Source organism: Schistosoma haematobium, chromosome 1, assembly GCF_000699445.3.
Source record: "Schistosoma haematobium chromosome 1, whole genome shotgun sequence".
NCBI classification, from domain to species: Eukaryota; Metazoa; Platyhelminthes; class Trematoda; order Strigeidida; family Schistosomatidae; genus Schistosoma; species Schistosoma haematobium.
Window position 1 is genome coordinate 60,820,058 of NC_067196.1, and position 23,047 is coordinate 60,843,104.

The 23,047-nt window shown below is 30.6% G+C and overlaps 1 protein-coding gene across 1 annotated transcript in view; it reads left to right on the plus strand.

Moving 5' to 3' along the window:
• The window catches only part of NPR2_1 (Nitrogen permease regulator 2), a gene marked incomplete at its 5' end in the record, with an annotated part of 101,774 nt that overhangs the window by 13,070 nt on the left and 65,657 nt on the right, over positions 1 to 23,047 (plus strand). The window lies entirely within an intron of this gene.

The window sequence follows — 23,047 nt, forward strand, 5'->3', positions numbered from 1 at the left end:
TTTATAACTTATTTTTCTAGTGCTGATCAGACATTGTAAAAGAATAGACCATTGAATGTACATACTGGTTTGTGAAAAAGAAAGCTAATAGTACATACACGTCTAGTCAGATTAAATCAAGTAGATTTTATTATTATTATAATTAACTGTTTGTTTGTTACTTCAGTCTAATAATTCATTGTCTAGACAAATGAATCATAATTTTATCCATCCAATAGAATATATTCAAAAGTTAATATCAGACTTTATTTTTTTTTTTGGTGGCAGGAACTATTAGTGTAATATTATTTGAAATTCTTAAATGCAACAATGTATCTATTAACTAGTCATTTTACCATTAATACTATTATTATTTTAAGGAACATTTTTTTCTATTCTCTCCTGCCCCTGTCTCCTTCCGTTGTCTACTTACCAGTTGGAATATCATTTGTGTTTCAATTTGTTGTGTACAGTTTTTCTTAATGTTTTTGATTGAAGAACACCACTAAAGTAAAATAGTTTGTACCATTACATACAATCATAGTGTAGAACAATTATTATTATTATTATTATCAGTATTCTTGCCGTTAAGAAAAAAACACAAATTTTACGTTACAGTAGTAACAGGGTAGTTGTAGAATAAAGAGAATAATTTTTTATTACAGATATAAGTAGTCAATTATCGTTATGTGTTGGTTAGTTCAACTCTATTATTGATTAGATAAGATGTGTGTATACATTATTAATTGTTTTTTATGTTTCTATTCTACTTAATGTTGCTAATTCTTGTTAGCTCTTTATTCTTATTAGAGAAATAACAGTAGTATGGGAAAACAAAATCAGTATTTTATGTTGTTGACTTACTTGCAAAATTATTATATAATTGTAAGGATTTCATGAAATCAGTGCCTCCAGATTTTCACTGGTAATGTAGCCAATAATTTTTTGGTTGGAACTATGAAACAAATAAGTTTAATTGATTTTATGGAGGTTCGACATCGTCCAATATTTTTCTTAAACTTTGATGAGACATCGGATCATTCTGTTCAATAAGAATATTTTATATATATTTTTATTGGGGTATTCATTCGTAAATGATGATGTTGAAGCAGCAGAACTCCAAGTTATTGTTACCTTAATAAGTTGAATAAATAGTTTCTTATTCAGCCCTTGGTTATATGTAATAGAACAAGAGAATATTATCTATATTATCTATACGGTTAGTACAACCTGCCTTCTTTTCTTAATGAGTCAGGACATAGGATTTCCATACCACATTGCTTATTCTTCATTTACGGAAGCTGAGTAGTTAGATCAAATATAGTTTGTCCATATTTCATAAAAAAATATGTACCATATGTAATCGATCTTACAAACTATCATTCTTCATGGTATAAACTTTATTTTTAGTGACATTGCAGCACTAGTTTGGAACAGATGGTCACTATAGAACATATTATTATTGTGAAAATGTTAGGAGGATATTAAACATAAATTATTGATTCTTTTTCAATTCAAATGGATCTTTTTTCTCGACAAGTGTTAGTATACCGTTATGTGAATTATATATGCAGCATTTTGTTGTGTTTATTCCACGTAATTAGTGGCGATGCATGTATGTATGCTTACTGTGTTTCCTATTTCAATGTACTCCGTACCTGAAATAAAGCTATTTAGACCATTTTTAAGTATTAATTTTTAAAATAATTTAATTTTCTAGGTTGTATCTATAAAATAGTTTATTTGAATCTACTTTTCATGTTGGTTTTGTCGTATACATATTTCAGCGTTTTTGAAACATGAAATGACTATCATTTCTGAACATACCAACTCGATATTCTTACATGCAGTAATTATCTCTGATTTCTTGCGAATTAATTGTATTATTTAAACATCTGTTCCTATTAGTTACTTCTGGGATCAGTTCTATCAGAATTTAGTTTTTAGAAAATATTTGTTTTGATCTATTTTTTTCTACGTATACTTCCTTGTTATAATTATTTATTTGACCTTATTTTATTTTAATATAAACTAATTTAACAAGTTAATGTGTCATTAAGTTGTTTGAATTGTATTGTTCAACTGTATCCTATTTTTCTTGGATCAATATCTCCATCCTATTCCAATATATTATGTAACATAAATCACTGGATTCAACGAATTGATTAATTTGTATTGTATTTTCATTATGAATAATTCATTTTAACTAAAACAACACTGTGTTGATTATGAAGTTCAGATTCTAATTTAATTAGGATGGTTTTATCTGGAATTAGCTGGCGATAGCTCAAAATATCTTCAAATTAATGAAATCTGAATTATTTTAGCTGAATTTTCTTTGCTATTTTTCAGCTTTTATTGACTCATATTTATTTGAGTCTTTAGCAATAAAATCATTTTACAATAAATAGGTAACCTTGATGAATTAATTATATTACGAATGGTTACATTTGGATTAGTTGTTAGGAATATGCACAAGTGTTTTGTTAATTAGTGTGATATGATGAGGAGTAAAAACTATCTTGGCAAAATAATTTTTTTATTTTGATTGACATTGTCATATTATAACGGCACAAAATACAACATCACATGGCAATATAGTCACTGTAAAATTAGTCGAATAGAATTTGAATTTGTCGAAAATTTATTCATCGACCCATTCATAGAAATTCTACAGGTAATTTTTTCTCGAATATATCACACAAATATAAACAATTTTAGTTGTAGACTGATTGATTAAAGGAGTTTTAAGTTGAAGTTTTAGTGAATGGTTAAGTTAATTTACATATAAGGTTAATTTATTTTGAAATTAAAGTGTACTTGGTTTTAGTCTATAATTCTCCAAGGAAAACACACCCATTAATGCTATATGCGTGTAGCAAATTTTAATGGATCATTGTTGTAGTTCATTTGCAATCAATTCATATATTTATGTGTACTTGTACAGAATTTTCATGTGAAACATAAGCTAACTTTCGTTATACATAGTAACTCCTGTGCAAACGACTTATATTTATCAGTATTATTGTAGTCCATATATGATGGCTACAAAACAACTACATTTCTTACTGATTTCATCGAAGTTTCTATTTTGCTGATTTTATTTGTATCGCATATCTCTTAAAATATTTATTTTTTCGTATGGGGCCTGATTATTGATTAAAAAACTTATCTTCCAACCATTCAGCCATATTTTTGAACTCCACTTCACTCACTGTTAGTGTTTGAACAGTTTTTCATTATCACTAGCTTTTACACATTGTACGGCTTAAGGCTGGATAGAAGAAAATGTCCATAGTTGCTAAGTTTCGTAATAATAATGATAATAATAGTGATTATTATTATTGTGTTTGATATTACGATGAATTAGACAAAAGGTTACAAAATACATCCAATTGTGGTAATCCGATTGTAATGTTTGTCAAAAGCTTTAAAATTCCTGTAAAGTCCGTTGAGTTAAAACGATTTAACGACACTAAAGGATTTAAATTCATGTGAGATAAAGTCACAATGTAAAGTAAGGATAGATTTTAAATCTACTCATTTCTACAACTGTTTTTGTAAATCAGTAATATCACAGATTAGTTAACGGTTTCTTCATGATATTACATAAATGTACTATGATTTCCGAATAAGTTAAGTTCGGTTTCATAGTCGAGTTGATATCAATACACATTCTTCATTAGAAAAAAAGAGGGTAGAAATGTCATTTTAACCCTAGCTTGATCGCTTCGTTCAACTTGGTGAATTCTTAAATTAATTTAGCTAAATCAGTACATAACAGTAGATCAAATAAAATGGTACTATGTAGATTCTGTTGTTCATAGATTTATTGCATTACAATTAGCCTCTTAGTAAAACACTCCTGGTTTGTTTTTCATTTCTGTTAATGCTAGTTAGAAACTAAGTCGTTATTATGATTATTGTCAGCCATAGGATCGTTTTGATTATTTTTCACCATATAATATTTTGGATTAGCTATTTTTCAGCATTAGTTTTGTTGTTTCAATAGATTCAAAAACTAGGTGATAACTCATGAAGTTATTGTACATATTGAAATTCACATTAGGTATTTATATTTGAATAATTGAATAGGGAATATTCAACATTCATATTCCACGTACGTTAGTCACAGTTTCATAAATTAATCAACTTCTTGATTATTGTACATTTATCCTGTGTAATGTAGTAACAATTCATTGAAGAAAATTTTATTTCAGACGATTTTATCTACATAAGCTGTACAATTATTATTATTATTTTCTTATCAGTTAGAAATTCTACATATTAATTACACTGGTTCTTCTTATTCAGACCTCTCTGGACTTCCTAATGTCATTTTCTGTCTCGCTTTCCTTGTCACATACTATTTTCATTCATTTCCTAATTGTCTGTTTTATAATAATAATCTTTAATTTTGTTTTACATTTATGCGAATTTCGGAATTATCGTTAATCATTGGAGGGAAAAAATCACTCATGATAATTATGAGTTATGCATATTTTGTTTGCGTGTAATAGTTGATTAACATTGTTGACATTGATATTAATATGAATGAATGATGAAGTGGCATATAATATAAACTTTTACCGTACATATAAAATAATTATTTTTCTGTGTAAATGACCATAACTTACTCCTATTTTAAGTGTTGTTTTGTCTTTACTACCTTACGTCACAAATTAGTTTCAAGTTATTATATAGAAAGCAAATTGATAGTATTGATAAGTAAACCAAACTATTTTAATAAAGGTTGATATTATGTTATCTATTGAGTAGAATCTGTCAATAAGTCATTAGAAAAAAAGTATAATTATAAATAAGAACTTTTTTTCAATTGAACTCGGATAATAATTCCAAGAGAATAATCTATAAAACTAAATTAGTTGGTTTAGTTATTTTTAGTTACATTATTTTATTTATTTGTAAAATTCTTTATTGTCAAGTGAATATCTTATTTGTGAATAAAAATGATCTAATTTGTTTGTCCACTAAATAAAGTCAATTATATTGAAAAAAAAAAGATTGGCCAATCACATTGGTTCCTGAAACTAGCTAAATCATTGATAAATGATCACATAAGTAGGTTTAACTGGTTAATAGTCAAGTTTGAGTAGTGTTACTTGGATTATATAAGAGAAAAGGAATAAGGCATGGCATCAGTTCACAAAGAGAATGACTGTTAAACTGGGCCATGTAGCTAGGTTCAGACTACTTGGTCGAAGTCTGTGGGGTTATCGTAACCAATGGATTAAGCATAGTTAAGAAGCTGTAAAAGAGATTTTTATATTCAGAGTATTTTAATCGAAGTTTAGATTTACTCGTCCTATAGATTAAAGTTTCTGAAATCTGAAATTCATGTGTCCATCTTGAGAATTGTTGTAAAATAGGTAGAGAAAGAACATGTGATCTAGGTAGTCTATTAATGGATGAAGCAAGTCTTCAGCGTTTCCTACTTGTCAATATTACAATTCAGTGTTATGATAATCTTTTAATAATACATTTTATTTAAATTAAACGAAAACTCCCGAAAAGAATGAAGTGATATTACTAACTAATTATTAGCTTACATAACTTTTGCTTGTTTTATTGATGACAATGATTGAAACATTCTTTTTTCAATTCATGGTAGTTTGCTAATATTAACTAAAGTAATTATGTGATTTTCATGCAGTTTAGCATATGATGATCTTAATTAGCATTATCTTTAATTGTAATTTAAATATTTGTTATCTAACTGTTAAATAGATGTGCTCTTACTCGAACAATTAATTGAATTATTTATGTATATATAAAATAATTCTTTTGAGGTATGCTTTAAATTTATAATTTAATCTTTTATTGTTTAATGTGTAAGTCATTAACCTACTACTAATACGTTAGATCGGCCTTGTTTTTTACTATATAAAAAGCAACTTATGATTAAGAAAAACGATTAGCAAATATCTGTTTAATTGACATTTTCTAAATATCTATAGAACTACTATATTGCTTGAATATATACCATTATGGTATTAGTTTTAAGGATTAAGATGATGGTAGTCACTGTATACTATACTATACAAAACCAGACATTTGGATTTATATAAGCTGAAATTTTCAGTAAATGGAAATAATAATAATAGTGTGGTATATGTTACTCATGTCTACAAACGTAAGTAGTATGTAACACCAATCGGAAGTAGAAGGCCTGGCAACAGAAGGTTAAGATGATCGAATTGAAGAGAACGGGAATGTAAACAGATAATAATTGTAATAGAAATGAAGGGACCAAGAAGTTTAAGACAGTTGATAGATTTGTAAATGAAGTATTTAATGTATGTTTTTCATATTTTACCAAAAAACTGTAATTTCGCATCAATTAATAAATCGGTTGTCCCTACCTGAGTTTTCATTCGCAACAGTAGTAGGCTATTCGATTTTACAATTCAATTTATTGTACGTCTACTTTAAATTATATAGCAAAGCGGTAAAAAACACTTCATCAATCCACAGCTTAGATTAGATGTTGATTTTTTAAACTATATCGACGTTTCATGTCGCTATGATGAATAGTCAAGTTATATATATGGTAGTTATCATGTCTCATTTTAGGTACTGTCTGTGTATTTTTTCGTTTTCATTTTGTTAACTTATGTTGTATCTTTAATGCTCAGTCTTTCTTATCATCACTGAAATTATTACTACCTCTATCATTCTAGGATTTGGCGTAGCGAACTCATGTCAATGTTAATGGGGTATAGCAAATTGAACCGATTTATATACGTATCAGGTTCCATTTTGCATCTGACTGACTGATGAACTATCTATGCTATGTGAATAATTTAAGTTTTGTTGAATTATGATATTGGAGACCTATAGTTCAGAGTAGTGATCTTATTTGTTGGTCTAGTTAATCTTTGTAACCAATATTTCAATTTGACTAAATGATATCATTAGGAAAAGGCTGCATATTAAATTGAAGCCGGGTTTGTAAATTAGAGCGATCACTAGATAGGTATCAATGAAAACTCAAATGTATTACATAACAGTGGGAAAAATGTTTATAATGAAAATTTTCACTCAGATATTTAATTAAGAGACGTATAGAGTGATGAAATAATTCGTCCCAATTAGTCTCTGATCATGACTCCACACTAGTATAAATCTATGATTTACAATAATAAAACAGGATCAATTAAGTGTTAAATAGTAATATGAGAGTTACATTTTTGTTTGAGGCATAATATTTTAACCCGGCCGTTCAAACAGAACTGCGTTAAGTAACATCCTGACATCAGACTATAGTAGTTAAAATTCAACTTATTAAACTATTAAATCATGCCAACACGTGAGTTTTTTCAGTTATATTGCAGGACTAAGTTTACATTCAAACCACCTGCTTTTGATAATTATGATTGTGTGTTCTAATTAAAGCTCACACAATTTTGACAAGTACACCCATAAAACTCACCTAATAACAATCGGTTGGTGAAGGTGTGAGTCTTCATCGACTGGGTTGTTTGGGCATAGGTAACGAATGTTACAACCTTCTCCTGCCTTCACGTCTAATGTTTGCTGGTAAAAAACTGAGTTATAGGAAAACCGACGGTGACTAAACCGAAATGTGACATTAGTTTACGAAGTCACTGACTGTTGATCGGACAGACAGACATCATCATAGAACTTAGCGCAGATGTGCGTCAGGCTATGTTGCTGTGCTTCAATACCACAAAGATATCAAGTCAACAAGATTAACGGTAGAGGAGTCGAAATAATGTAGTAAAGTGTGATGAAATGGACTGAACATTGAGGAGATGGTTCGCATAGATAATGAAAAGCTACGTATGAAGTAGTTATACGTAACTATGAAAATAATGTTGGATAGCTAGCTAGGTAGTTGAAAAAGGGAGTATAGGGTAATTCTAACAATTATTTCCAAAATCTGTAAATATCTAGATCATCAACTGCCAGATTACATAATATTTAATTGAGATTTAACTATACATTATGAAGAAAGTTTAACTTAATGATGACTACGTAATAGTAATGAGATGAATATCAAAAGTATTTAAGCGCACAAAGTGAAGGAAACTCTGGAAATTTGATAAAGTAGACTTACTCACTCCTACACGATTTTTATAGGTAGTCGAGACGGAGAGACTCGTACAAGTTTCTTTTTGATACAGAGGTTAGGTTTCTGGATGTGTATTGAGATATCTTCACCGGTGTCCAAAAGGTGAACCCGTAAACCATTTGTTAAATTTGAAGGAGCATATTTGATAACTCTAAAAGCATTATCCAAGTCAACTTAGTGGTTTGTGTCCTTTATTATTTTGGGTGGGATGGTAAATTTCATGGTTTAGGCAACCAGCTTCCAACCGGTAGGTCATAGGCTCGAGCTTCACTGTACCTACTTCGATTTAAGCAGACGAATAATATCACAACTACCTACACAAAATTGTCACTTGAAGCTGAGTAAATAAACTTGTTCTTGGTAAATAATTTATATCTTTATCTAACTGTTTAGACTGGGATCACTAATACAATACAGAATGCACTTTAGGAATTATATAACTGGCATATTATTATTTCATAATGTAACTGAACATGTAGATTTTGTAGATATTGTTCAGTGGTTCGCCTGCAATCACTTGATCCTGATTTCATATTTGTAAGTATTCATTAGAATTCGATTTCCGTTATGTGAATGGGGTCTAAATTCACCATTAAGTAGTTAGAATTTACTCTCCTGGCACTTTAGCAATAATATCACTTAGGTATTTCTACATATTATGAATGAAAGTAATCATCGGGTATGAAGACATCATGGGAAAACCTGGACTTGGAAGAAGGAAAGAGAATGGTGAGAGATTCGCAAATTTATGTACATTCAACAAAATGGTTATAGGTTGTACAATATTCTCACACAAAGACATACACAAAGCTACATAGGTCTCACCAGATCACACTATAGAGAATCATATCAATCATATTTGCACAAGGTCACTAAGTCAATGGAAGATGTGAGAAACAGAATGGAGAGCAGCTGACATAGCTTCAGATTGCTAAGATGAAACTAAAGCCAAAAAAGCACTGGCCAACTGGATAAACAACATTACAAAGGTTCAATGCAGCCTTCCTTCCATATAATGATATACTCAATGGATTAAAAATAGCTCTCAACAGCAGAAATACGTGGAACACCTAGCAGCAACAGTGGAAAAATCTGCAAGAGAATGAAGTATGAAACAACTAGATGACATGACGAAGAAACTGGTAGGGAAATATGGTACTCCAGAGTGACCAGTCAAGAGCGAGGAAGGCAAGCCAATCACTGAGATTCAAGAACTGAGAAACAGATGGGTAGAACGCTTTGAAGAACTCTTGAATAGGTCAGCTCCATTGGATCCACCAGACATCGAAGCAGCACATACAGACCTTCCTATGTCACTCCACGGACGATCGAGGAAATCAGGATGACCGATCATCAAAGAAATCAAGAGTGGGAAAGCAGCAGGACCTGACAATAGACTGAAATCGAACACATAAGTAACTTCAGACATGATCCACGTTCTACTCAGGGAGATTTGGGAGGAAGATTAAATGTCACTGACAGACTTGGAAGAGGTACTCCTCATCAAGGTACCAAAGAAAGGAAATCTGAGCATATGTGAGAACTATAGAGGAATCACACTATTATCGGTACAGGGAAAGGTTTTCAACAGAGTGTCGCTGAACTGGATGAGAGATTAAGTAGACGACCAACTTCGAGGTCAACATTCCGAATTTCGTGAGGATTTGTTGTTCACAGACCAAATCACGACACTACGGATCATTGTTGAGCAATCAATTGAATGGAACCCGTCACTATGCATCAACTTCCTTGACTATGCGAAGGCGTTTGACAGTGTAGATAGGAACTCCTTGTGGAACTTTGTTCAACACTATAGAGTGAGTAGCTGATAAAATCGTCAACATCATACGGAGTTCATAGGACGGAGTACACTGTGAAGTGGTGCATGGAGGACAGGTGACAGATGCTTTCCTAGTGAGGACCGGATTATGAAGACCTCCACATCTGAGGGGATTCACAGAATACAATGGACAGCTCGGATTCACCTAGACGATATGGACTTCGCAGATGCCACGTTTTGGCCAAACCAAAACGTGGCATCAGTGCTTTAAGTCACTAAATTCTAGTTTGAGCCATGTTGGTAGATGCAGACTACTTGGTTGGGGTCCGCGTGACTATCGTAACCAATGGTTGGAGACTCTTGGTGACATGGCTCAGAATCTATCACAATGGCGTAGGAGTATACACTCTTTGTCTTCCCTTAAACTATGAGATTAAAATCACTTCATATCTTTCTTTCTACATACTAGATCTTTCTTCCTGTACTATATCCTTATATGGAATCTTTCTCCTATATATTACCACCTTTGACCTAACCACTGCTATGAATCCGGTGTTCATCTTGCTGTGCCAATGAGGTATGGCAACTTGGACCGATGCATATATGTGCCTGGTCCTACGTTGTAGCTGACTGACTGACTCGCAGATGACCTGGCCCTTCTATCCCATACTTGATGGAAAAACTCTGAAGGAGGTTAAAACTTTCACGTATCCACGTAGCATCATCGATAATCAAGGAGGGTCTGCTGCACATATGAAGTCAAGGATTGGCAAAGCAAGGACAGCATCCCTACAGTTGAAGAACATCTGAAACTCAAAACAACTGTATGCAAGCCAACATCAAAATCACAATCTTCAATACGAACGCCAACACAATCTTACCGTATGGAGATGAAACTTCGAGAACTACGGCAACCATCATTAAAAACGTACAAGTATTTATAAACATTTTTCTACTCAAGATATTGAATGTCCGTTGACCGGATACCATCAAAAACAGCCTTCTGTGAGAGAGAAAAACCAGCTTACAGCTGAAGCGGAAATTTGGAAAAGATGTTGGAGTTAGATGGGACATACATTGAGAAAATCATCAAACTGCATCACGAGGCAAGCCCTAACTTGGAATCCTGAATGGAGATGAAAAAGAGGAAGATCAAAGAACACACTGCGTCGAGAATGAGAAGCAGACACGAAAAGGTTGAAGAACAGCTGGAAACAAATGAAAGGGATTGCCCAGGATAGGATTAGATGGAGAATGCTGGTGAATGCTGGACCACATCCCGAGCCTTTGACCTAAAGGTCTAATCCACAAAACAGTGGAGCAACGTAAGGAGCTGCAGACCCATGGTAGCCGGTGATCAACAATTGGTTCATACACCATTTGTTTCCTTAGAATCCTGGAGCCCATGTACAACATTGGTTTGGAATCAGGGTTTTCCAACTCCCCTAGGTGGATCCTTCATATCCACCAACCTGGTTAAAGCGCCGAATATTCGCTCTGACTGATTACTAAGTGTTAATCAGTGTTACACTTGGTTTTTAATACTGGTCGAATTCTATCGATCGACTGGCTCCATGAATGATCTAGTCGGCTCTATCGGTCACTCAGCCACCTTATAATAACGTTTATATCATTCTCATACATAAGTCGGATTGAAATATAATACTAATTTTATAGCTTATTGATCACATATATAACTTAACTGGTAGATTTCGATCAGTGTTTTCTGATTTATAATGCCTATATTTAGTGAAAACGCAACATATCCAAAATGGGAATTAAAGAATATTCCACACTAATCTACTAAATTTGTTATGCGACCGTTTCTAAAATATTCGAGCTTCACAATCTGTCCTGTTTTATTCTTTTTTTTCCATTTTCTTCCAAGTAGATTTTGTTCTAAAAATTTGTCTCCAATGTTCTTTTTTCTGACTTTTATTTTTATCTATTCAATAATCAATAAACCCGTTAGGAAAAATATGTGATTACTTAGTTTTTTTCCTTATTTTTTACCATTCAATAAATCAGTGGTGTTCTTTATCATCTCCCCTTTTTATTCAAGTAGCCACACCATCTATGAAAATCTTTGTTCACTGTTATTTTTGTTATTATTACTATAAAGCAAAATAGAATATTATTGATCCGTCGTTCGTCAGACAAAACCGGTTCTTGTTAATCTCACTGAATTAAATGCTGCATCCTGATTGGTCTGTTCTACTGTGAATTGATGAATGAATTTCCATATTCTGATCTTTCTTTACACAAGTTAATCGATCAATAGGATAGGGAAGAATTGTTTCCATTTATTTTGTTATTGTTTTCCTTCATTTCTTTCTCCGAATTACTTACTTTCTTTTTTTAAAAACATATTTTGTTGTTATGGTAGTGGCTTATTGTAGTTGAATTCGATTCTTTTCCCTGTAGAATTGATTAGTATGAACAGTGTTTACAATTGCTTAGGTTTCTTAGTGATTGTGAATTGACTATTGATCAGAATTCTTATGTATTTCTAATGATTTTTGTCATTAGCTAGTGAAATTTACATGAAATATGATAGTTGTATAAATTATCGTTCGAGTTTATCCTAACGACTAGATTTTTGTCATTAGTGTTATTAGAACTTCTGATAATCGTTATTTACTTCCTACTCTCTCCCCCTTCTCATTTCGATGGTATGATTATGTTAAATGTATTGAATAGTAATTTCATGGTATTCGGTATATATTTTCAGGTATCAAATGTGCTAGCTTATTACTGCAGGACTAGTTTTCAAGAAAACTTAGATTGATAGTAGATGTAGTCTCTTTGCTTACTGGAACAGTTTTCCTTTGGTGGATCATCACCAATCGTATAAAAAGAATTTTCTTTATTATCTATTACATTAAATCATGATATTGGCTCATCCAAAGTAAGTAGTTTTACCGAATATTTGAGTTTGTTTTTTTCATCATATATTTGCTACGTATATTCTAATGCGAACTTAGATAATGACCAATGTATTTAAATCTCCGCTTTTTAATCATTGGCTGATTGTGTTAGGGATCGGCTATTGATTGTATAACAGACAACAGATCAACTGGTAAGGTTATTGTAATACATCAGCTGAGATAGTTAAATAAGGTGTATATATTTCAGTGAAGTAATGTTAGCTTAAAAGATTTTTTAAATTCACCCTCTCTATATACACAAGTACTAAAGTAAGTTGTACATCTGAGATGTTAGGTATGTGTATCTCGCCCTTACACGAACTGATAACAAGAATTATTGTAACTGAATAAAACCTGATGATATTATTACGCTTATTTTTCTCTTCCAATTTTGCAAAACTTTATTATCGTAATAAAGTTTGTTTTTCGTATGACTTGTCTTGAAGGTTTTTTTCCAATCACTTAAAACAGATTACAAGACTGAAGTGGTATATTATTATGCTTAGGTCCTGTTCTTTCTCCATAAAACCAGCTAATCCAAATGGAAAAGTATTGAGTATTAATAACACACAATTAAAGTAAAACTTGTTACCGGTTAGATTAGATCTTCCCTAAGACTGAAAAATTTGTCAACTGTAACTTAGGTTCAGTTGAGAAATTCATTCGCGTTAATTTGTTCTACTTTTATTATTTATTGAAACCATCAAATACATTTTATGACTCTCATATATTATTAACTACGAAAAATGCTTCCACTTGACTTAATAGTTTAATTTAATCAGGAATAATAACTATTAAAAATCTGCACTGATAAAGATTTTCCATTGATTTATGCTAAACTGTTGTACAGTTTTCAACTATCAATCATGTCAAATGAAATTTTTGAAGATCTGTCTATTTGAAATCCTTGTAATGAATTTTAAACTGGTACTAAGGAAATTCAAACACTGAAGAACTGTTCATATATATATTTCCCAACATTTTACGTCTCCATTTATTCAAAGCAATTTAGATGAATATTATATCTATGTATATATATTCTATTTTATTGTTAGGTATAAGGATGGAACCAAATAACTCTAATTAAATTATATATGTTGGTTAAAGTTGCTAATTTGATTTCGCAAATAGTATACTTTATGTTATTGATTAATTAGTGTTAATTAATACCAGTTCAATACAATCAAATCTATCTATTGACCGGAAATTTAAGATGATATAAATATTTCATTAATCATTTTAGTATCGCTTCAGTCAGTTTTGGAATAAATGGTAAATCAATGTTTGGTGCATAAATAAATTTCGTATACAGATGTACATCCTTCTTTACATCTAGCTATATTAGTCCTGTTTTGTTGAATAAGTTGCAAGTAGCGGCTTTTCTTCAGTCACAACGAAAAGCTATACCATCAGCGGGATATCAACATTTTGTCAAGTCATAACGATAAGAAACAAAGAGATTAGTATTCAATATCTATAACTTTTTAAAATTTAGTTGGTCAATCCAGTGTAATCTAGATTACTGTATCCATACAGAGAATTGTGATCTGTTTTTATTGCGTTAACACGAGTACTGTCACTCGAGTGTTTTCATTTTTACTGAAGTCAAATTGATTTTAATCAATGATCAAAAGGATCAAGGTGTTATCCAACGGATATTAGGCCATAATACTGCGCTATAGGTGGGTTTTAAAGTAATAGATTCAGAAGTATGTTGATATTGTAAATTGCAACTCTTATGAAGGTACGTTTGGTTATTGGTAATAAGACACAAAGATAAAATGTCAGTCTATTTGTTGCATTAATGAAATCACTGAAACTCATTCTCAAGTACACGTGTATCAGCTATAAACTACACTTTAGATATAAAGACTAGTGGTACTATCTGATTTTCTAGATTGAAGGACATTAAACAAGATGCGATCTTGTGACGTGGTGACTTAAATCCAAGTGGTTCAACCACAACACCATCTCTATATACATATGATGAAGCCATAACTAAAGTTAAGATAGAATTTAAATCTTCATGATTATTCATCATGCTCATCCCTTTTCTCTTTCTTTGTTACTATTTCTCTTAGGTTTTGCACAAAAGAATTTGATAGTCTAAAAATTTAAAGTTATTATTATGTATTGTAAGCATAACTGTATCTTTTGTATACTCCAGTAAATAGTGACTCAGTATCAATAATGCCCAAAGTATTTATTCATTTTATTCATCTATCCATTCAGTCAGTCAATCACTTGTGTGAAAGTATTATTTTTTATACAAAAATATACTATTTTTATGGTTTCTATTCCAAATTATGGATAACGCTATTGTTAGCCACAAGTTAATCAATAATATGAGCGCTAGTTATTTGAGGTTGTAGTTTTAATAAGCTAACTATTATTATTATTTCTAGTATTGCTGTTATGCAAAAGGAACATTTGATTGTTATTGTCTCGTCTAAGTTTAACAGTGAATGAATGATAGGCAACTGTTTCTTTATTTGGAGGATAAATATTTAATGGTGAGTTTTTATTATGCATATAACATTATCATATCTTCTACATTACTATTTACACTTAATTGGTAAGAATGATTGTGATTTATCTTTGAAGATGACAAAATGGAATTTATTGTAATAATATTGTCTAGAAATTTGCATGGCATTTTCATTTAACAAATGAATCGTAAACTATAAAAAAAGAAACTCTAAAAACAATTAGCAGCAAATTTTAAAGTCTAATCTTGTTCGAAATTTCGTTCGACAGTGTGAAAATAAGAACATGATCTCAATCAAAAAACTTAACAATCTCCACAACCCCTAAACTAAAATGTATTTAAGAGTAAACAGGTGAAGAAAATTCTCAAGATTTACACAAAATGTAATCTGTTTGTTTAACTGAACCTTTTTTCGTTTAATTAGCCTCCAATTCTTCTTAAGTTGAACTTTCTAATAAACTGAACCCAAATACTATTTATTTTCTTATGTAAGCTGAACCAACAAAGAAAGCCAGATGTTACTGTACTGGAAAAATTCCAAAAACATGTTTGAAAATTGGAGATTTATAGGTGTAATTAAAATATTTAAAGGATATGTATTCTATTCTACATTTCGGCTATCTCATCATTCTTTGATTTTATAGAAATAATTACCAGTATCCTAATTATGTTTCAGACTTATCAGTATCGTATGTTGAACTTAAATAAGTATTTCTATATTAATCAGGCTTGACCCTTTTGATAGCTATGATTTTAGCGAAACGTAATAAGCTTTTCGTTGTTTGTTTGTTGATAATTTTGAATGATTTTGTAATGTTAATGTCATGTTCACCATCAAGTAGACGACTTCGTTTCAAAGATGATAAAATAGCCGCCAAGATTGATTCTAGACCAAAGACTGGATTGAAATAAAGAAATGAACAAATATTTCGTTGAGACAGTCAAAAGTGGACAGAAACTCGCCTCATATTAGTTTCGATTGTGTTTACCTGTTCATGTGTATGTGCTGAAGTACGTACTTTGAAAGAACTGGAAGGATGGTTAACGTTTACATCTACAAGTACATCCCTCCGAAATGGAACCCAACTGGTCAATATGCTCTTAACAATATAATAGCCCTTCATCTACTTAATAGTGGATATGATGTTAACATTTTGAGATTATTTTGCATCGGCTAACTTTATTGATATTTTATTTACTTCATTTTCTGTTATTTAATATTCCCTAAAGTATCAGTGGAATATTTTTTAAATTTTTTGACCAAATCTTCAGACTTTGTCATGTAGAAATAGGTTCTGGCTTTGAAATTCGAAATATTGTATTTTACACTTTGATCGTCGGATACAACATTAGAAATAGTTTATCTAATCAAAATGTTTAATGTATAGTCAAATGTTAGTGTATACTTTTTCTTATGTTCTACATCATGTAGTTTTTTTTCTATTTTCGTTTATAATTTAAAGAATTAGGTGAATATTGCCTATTTCACCATCTTCACATTTTTTAATCGTCTTTAACTTGTTTTAATATTTATTCATGATTGTCAACCGAAGAATAATTTCATTAGTCTTGTTCATTTTATTTTCATAATGATTCAACAATTTCTAAAGCCTCATTGTATATGAATTCATGAGTGTGTATACGTTGAGATGGTGTCTACTGGTGTTATTGTTCTCTTTTGTTTAGAATTCTTTTCATAGCCCAAATGTCTATATCAGTTAGCTAAAAAAAAGTAGTCTGGTTTATTTTTTAAAAGTTTTATAATTTAACTATACTGTTATTATAATTTTGTTAATGACAAGAATTCTGGTATATAAATTCATATAATACTACAGTTGGCAAAACAATGACAACCAGGGAGCTATTTCTTTCTAGTTTTGGACTCCCCATAAGTAAGACAGGGATTACGGGCGGCATTATGTGGCTGTGAGTTAAAAATGTATACCACAGAATCCCAACCTAGTGATCTAAGGGTAGTTCACTCTCCACAAAGCTTAAAGCTTCCAGGTTTGATTCCTGAATGGATTTTTGGTACACACAATTTAAGGGTCCCAAATTAGGATGAAGCAGCTGTTTAATGTTCCTTTGCATTCAATAGTTTGTAAACTGTTGTCAATGCATTACGAAAACCATTTTCTCACCAAATTAATCTTCACAGTCAAATACTAAGATTATAAGTATCATTACCAAGGTTTGATTTGATAATTTCGAATAAATTGAGCATTGTGTAGATTGTTATATATAAATAATATATTTATAACTAAGATTATAAGTTTGCTGATTTAAAAAACCTAAATTTTCCCAAAACCTCATAATATCATAAGTCAGTATAACTTGACTAAACGTGGTTGTTTATAGTAAATGAGAGACATTTTTGATTTTGATTATACTGTGTCATATTACCACTTATTATAAAGCTTTACCACTCGAGTCCGATCTTCTTACCTTGTGAATCTACAAACGCTCCCCAACCACCTATCAATTAAATTTTGATGGGACTATTGGGATTTTCATTTTTACCTTTCTGTAACTTCTCCAGTGCTCTGTTTATGTTAGGCGACATCACTGACTGATAGTGAATAGTAGTAGGTGGATATGGAGCTTGTCTAAGCTACCGTAGCTAGCAAAATTTTGTTTATCGTTTTACTTACGATCATATACTTTCAGTCGGATATAAATTTATCAACGTTTCTCCATGATCCGAACTATATTGGGATAATATTCCAACATATCCTAAAGCACACAATACACTCAACACGTATTTACCATCAATATAATAAAATATATTACAATTTGTAGTGTTTTGTTTAGTATCTATAGTTTGTTTCAATTGATGAACGAAGGAATTGTTCATGCATTATTTGATTACTGTTTAGATGATTATCTATGTGAAAATCATCTGTTATGATTTCATGTGTACCAACCAACTAGTTTATGAACAAGATTTAATAGTATTCTCTTATATGTACATTTGTTAATTGTAATTTCTTTTCTACTGGCAAATATAATCGATGTGGTGTATATGATGTATGTAGCATAGTGTTTATAACTTCTAGTACTATACTCTATTACGCTATTCCTACTACATTTATTCGAATAGCCTATTTAACTAGCCAACTGAGGTACAAAGTAGCAGTACGATCGTGAATGATTTTATCTTAAATATAATAATAATAACTCAACATTCTAAATGATTAATGATTGTTTATAGGTTTTTGGTCGAGTATAACATCTGAAAAATATTCATTCATATTAGTCATTATTCAGTTTATTCATTTATTACTATTATTATTATTGTTATTATTATTATTATTATCACTGGTGTTCTTATTGATTTATCTTTTATCACAAATAATACTGGCAGATCGATAGACTGTGCTTTATTCTAATTGGTTGATTTTTATTTAATCTATAAGTACATTTCAATTGGTTTAAAATGAACAACAATACTTATGGTATTAATGCTACTATTATTAATTACTACTACTACTACTAATAATAATAATAATAATGATAATGATAATAATAATGTTAATAATAATAATAATAATTTTACAAACCCCAAAAATTTTTTTAAAAAGAAAAACAAGTAATACATGATTGATAGTGCTAAGTTAATTAAAACACTGTTCGCTTGTTGTTTATGTATATGTATATGTCAATACAAGTTCTGTTAGATCAGTTAAGTTTAAATAGATAACATTATAGTTAGCCTTTATATCAAATAAACAGAATAATATAAGGAATAAAAGTTAAAATCCTATTGTATTTAAAAGAAAATATAATGATAATTCAATCTTTACTATTAAATTGTTATTGTAATTTGTAAATAATAAAATAATTTTAGTGGGTTCGTAAAGATAATGTTTCATTTGAAAATAAAACTAGATAAATGTTTTTTTTCACTAATTATTGTTTTTGTCTGATATTTGACACTTATGTCATTTTTCTGCACTGAATTCCGCATACATGTATATAAGAGTTGGATGGGTTTTTTTTTAATGGTTGGTTCAGCAAATTCATTTTCAAAGCTTATTTTTCAAAAGGATAATAATGATAGTAATAGTGATAATGAGAATTTTGCTAAAAATAGTAACAATGATTTAAAATAAATAAAGGCATATAAACAATATTGTTATTAAGAGAAACTGATACTGTTGTTTTTGTCGTCGAGATCTTGAATATTTATCATGAAGATAGATAGAGGATTATAATTAAAAAGAGAATATTCAGTGTGATAAATGGCTGGATCGCGATGAAATGTAATCAGGAGAATCATAGAAACAGAAACAAAGCAGTTTGTAAGTCAAAAGTCTATGGGGAATAATGAGGTGGGTAGCAGATGAGCGTGAAAGAAGAAAAGAGAAAAGAAAATCACACGAGATTAAGACCATAGTAATAGAAAACATTGTACACGTTTCTTTTGGGCACATAATCCCGATTTTTTCAAATGTTTCGCACATGCTTTGACAATCCTAAGAAGACAAAAGCTCACTACATTTGGGAGATAGATGGACGTGGAATATGTCTAATGAGAGGTTTTATCTTTTATATTATGAATAAACATTGATCAGCTGGAGAACCTTAATCGCAAAGTTGCTGCGAAGAACGTCCTATTAAGGGAGTCGAAAATTCTTCTATTCAGGATGTCTGCAGCTTTATCACCCTTGAAATCGACATCCATATAGAGAAAGTTTTTGGTACGGAGGTTATTTGTTCTTCAGGAGGTTTAAGTTTTGAGTTCTTATCAATAAATACCAGTGGACACATGTTTTTGATTAGTATTTTCTTGAAGAGATTCAGTTCGTTAACTGAAACTTCGGGACTAAAGATTCTTCATATCCACGTAGTGAGGGATATAATTAAGTTTCACTATCAACTTATGAGGATCCAGCTGTGGAAGCTTGACAGCTGGTCATTCTACGAGGGTCTTCTGTAGCCAGATCTCAAATTTCCATAGTGTTTTCTTGCCATTTTTACATCGAGAAACTGAATACATTGTTTTCAACTTCTTGTATGAAGTTTTATTACAGGTGACAGTTATTAGATGTCTGTAGATGATTTTAAATCATATTTATTGTCGCAAATGGTGAAAGCATCATCCATATGCCTTTTATACAAGTGGTAGATGCCAATAGTCGTTTTAAGTTGATTGTTTTCTAAACGTTAAATTTAAGTGAGAATTCAGAGAACAGAAAAACCCATATCTTGTTTATTACGTATTCTTAACTTTATAAACCAATATATATATATATATATATATATATGTATATATATATATATATATATATATATACATATATATATATATATATATATATAATTACGTAAATGTATGGTATGTAATTAATTATTTGTAATAAACGAGTATTATCATCCTGTCGATTTTCTTAAAAGATCTTTTCACGGCTTCAGTTTTTCACTCATCCATTTTAGTTTTTGTTATCAGCGAGGGATTTTTTGAAATGTTTTCCTCGTAAGCTAGTGAATTTAGGAATCGTCACAGTTTGTATCACAAACTGATCATAGTTAAGCAACTATTAAACACCAAGAAGGAGTGAACAGCTGTTTCGTCCTTGTATGGAAATTCTTAGTGGTATGCATCCACGACCGTACCGTGGATTGAACTCAGAACTTTTCGTTTCTAGCCTACAGAATGGTTAGGGTATCTAACTTTAATCAGTTCGCTGTACTACATGATGATCTTTCAACTCTTGTGGTAGATAATTCTCACAAGAATGGGTAATATACATATTAAATAGTTTGACATAAGCATTTCTCCCATGTGTTTATTTCCTTTATTCCTAATTTGAATTAAATAATCCTCTAATACATAGATTTATTTTAATATCGGGAATATTACTACGCTTACCATCTGATTATTTTTTATTCAGTTCTGTATGTTCTTGGCAAGAATGTAATTATATTTAAAATGAGGTCAGATCAAATGTGCAAGAAAGCGTATATTACTAGGCTCTGTAATCAATTAATTCTTATCTAATGAAAAATTCAAATACCTTGAAATACTTTCCACTTCTTTTTAAAAACTCAACTGGATGTATGCTTGCCCTAGTTTTTTGTGTAAAAATATTCATAACATATTTAAAGAAAATTATGATTCAGAACTTTATAACTATTTTGTTTTCAGTTCCCTACATTTATTTAAGGAAATAATAAATCCATGAAATATTTTTCTAAATGACATTAAGCTAATCACCATGAGCAGAGAGCATATCATACTTTTTCTTCTTGTCCCCTGTTATCATCACAATTTACTTATCTTTCCACTTTAACAATAGGTCACCTATTCAACTAACTAATTGGTAAATCAGTCAGTCATACGTATATGTTTGTTTTAGTTAATTAAGATTATCCTTCTTGCTTGTGTCATTTTATAATAGATACTGAAGACAACTGAAAATCTATGTATATTTGTTATACTGACATATTATATCTAGTCATTATTATCGGTATTATTATGATTATCTTAATCATTATTTTAGTTTTACCTCATTTATTTTTATTTAGATTTAAAAGCAGTCGCTGTCAACTATTTAAGTTTCACTTGAGAGAATTTAATTATCATTATTATTATTCCTTGTTAAATTAGAAAAATAAATTTGAGAACCTCTTTTATAAAATACTTAGTAAACCTTATATGCATTAGATTATCATCGGAATATAGAAGTAAATGAAGTAAAGCTTTATCATGACATTTTACTACTCAGAAACTATAGATAACTCAGCAAAATTATCTAGAGTTTTTAATTTAATTAACTCATTCAATTTGTATACATATGTTCGAATGACAAACACCGAAACCACATCAATCGATAAATATGATCAAGTTTATATAAATAGGGAGGGAACAGTTAATAAAAAAATAAGGATAAATTATTTGTGAAGATCTAATGTTAATAACCAACCAAATTCAACCAAATTGCGTAATCAGAGGTGAATATATCTTAGAGTGCATTATTGTTTTTGAAATACGTTATTTATGGAACTCATCTATTTTGTAAGCATAGAGTTGTTTTTAATACTTGGTGTAGAACAACCTAAACACGCTAATAACGCGGAATAAATACCATGTCATTTACGTTTAAGATGAAGGACGTCACATTGGCCTGGTGATACACAACCCTTTCGAGTTCGATATTAACTGAGGGCTATTGTTACTGTTTAGAATATGTAATGCATTGATCAACGGGGAACGCATCTAATTTACAGAGGGGATCTGAGTTTATTGAATTAACATTAATGCAGGCGGAGTGGTCCAGTGAGACTAGCGCACCATACTTAGATCAGCAAATGATTTTTCAATTCTTGGTGGCTATAGAATGCAGGATTTAGGATCTAATGTTTTCTAGTGGAAAACGCGAAGACAAAAAAAGATAGTATTAGGTAATTCCATTTCACATACAAGGTTCATATAATTATCTGTAATTAGGAAAAAATAGCATGGTTAAACCAATTGATCCTATATGAGTAAAATAATTTTGGAGATAATTTGTTGTCGATTTTAGATAAAAGTCTTTTGCGTACGTTAATGATCGATAGGGTAAAGTTAAACAACCCTACAAGGATAGTCAACCATCTCATTACTCAGATATTCTAGTGTTAACCAATGGCCTATTATTTTATGGAATAAATAACTATTCTACTATATATAAAACTTTTTGGTGTGATCCACATTTCGCCGAACACCCACATGATCCGATAAGTCGATTGTGTAGAGAGTTTTCGTATGATAGCTC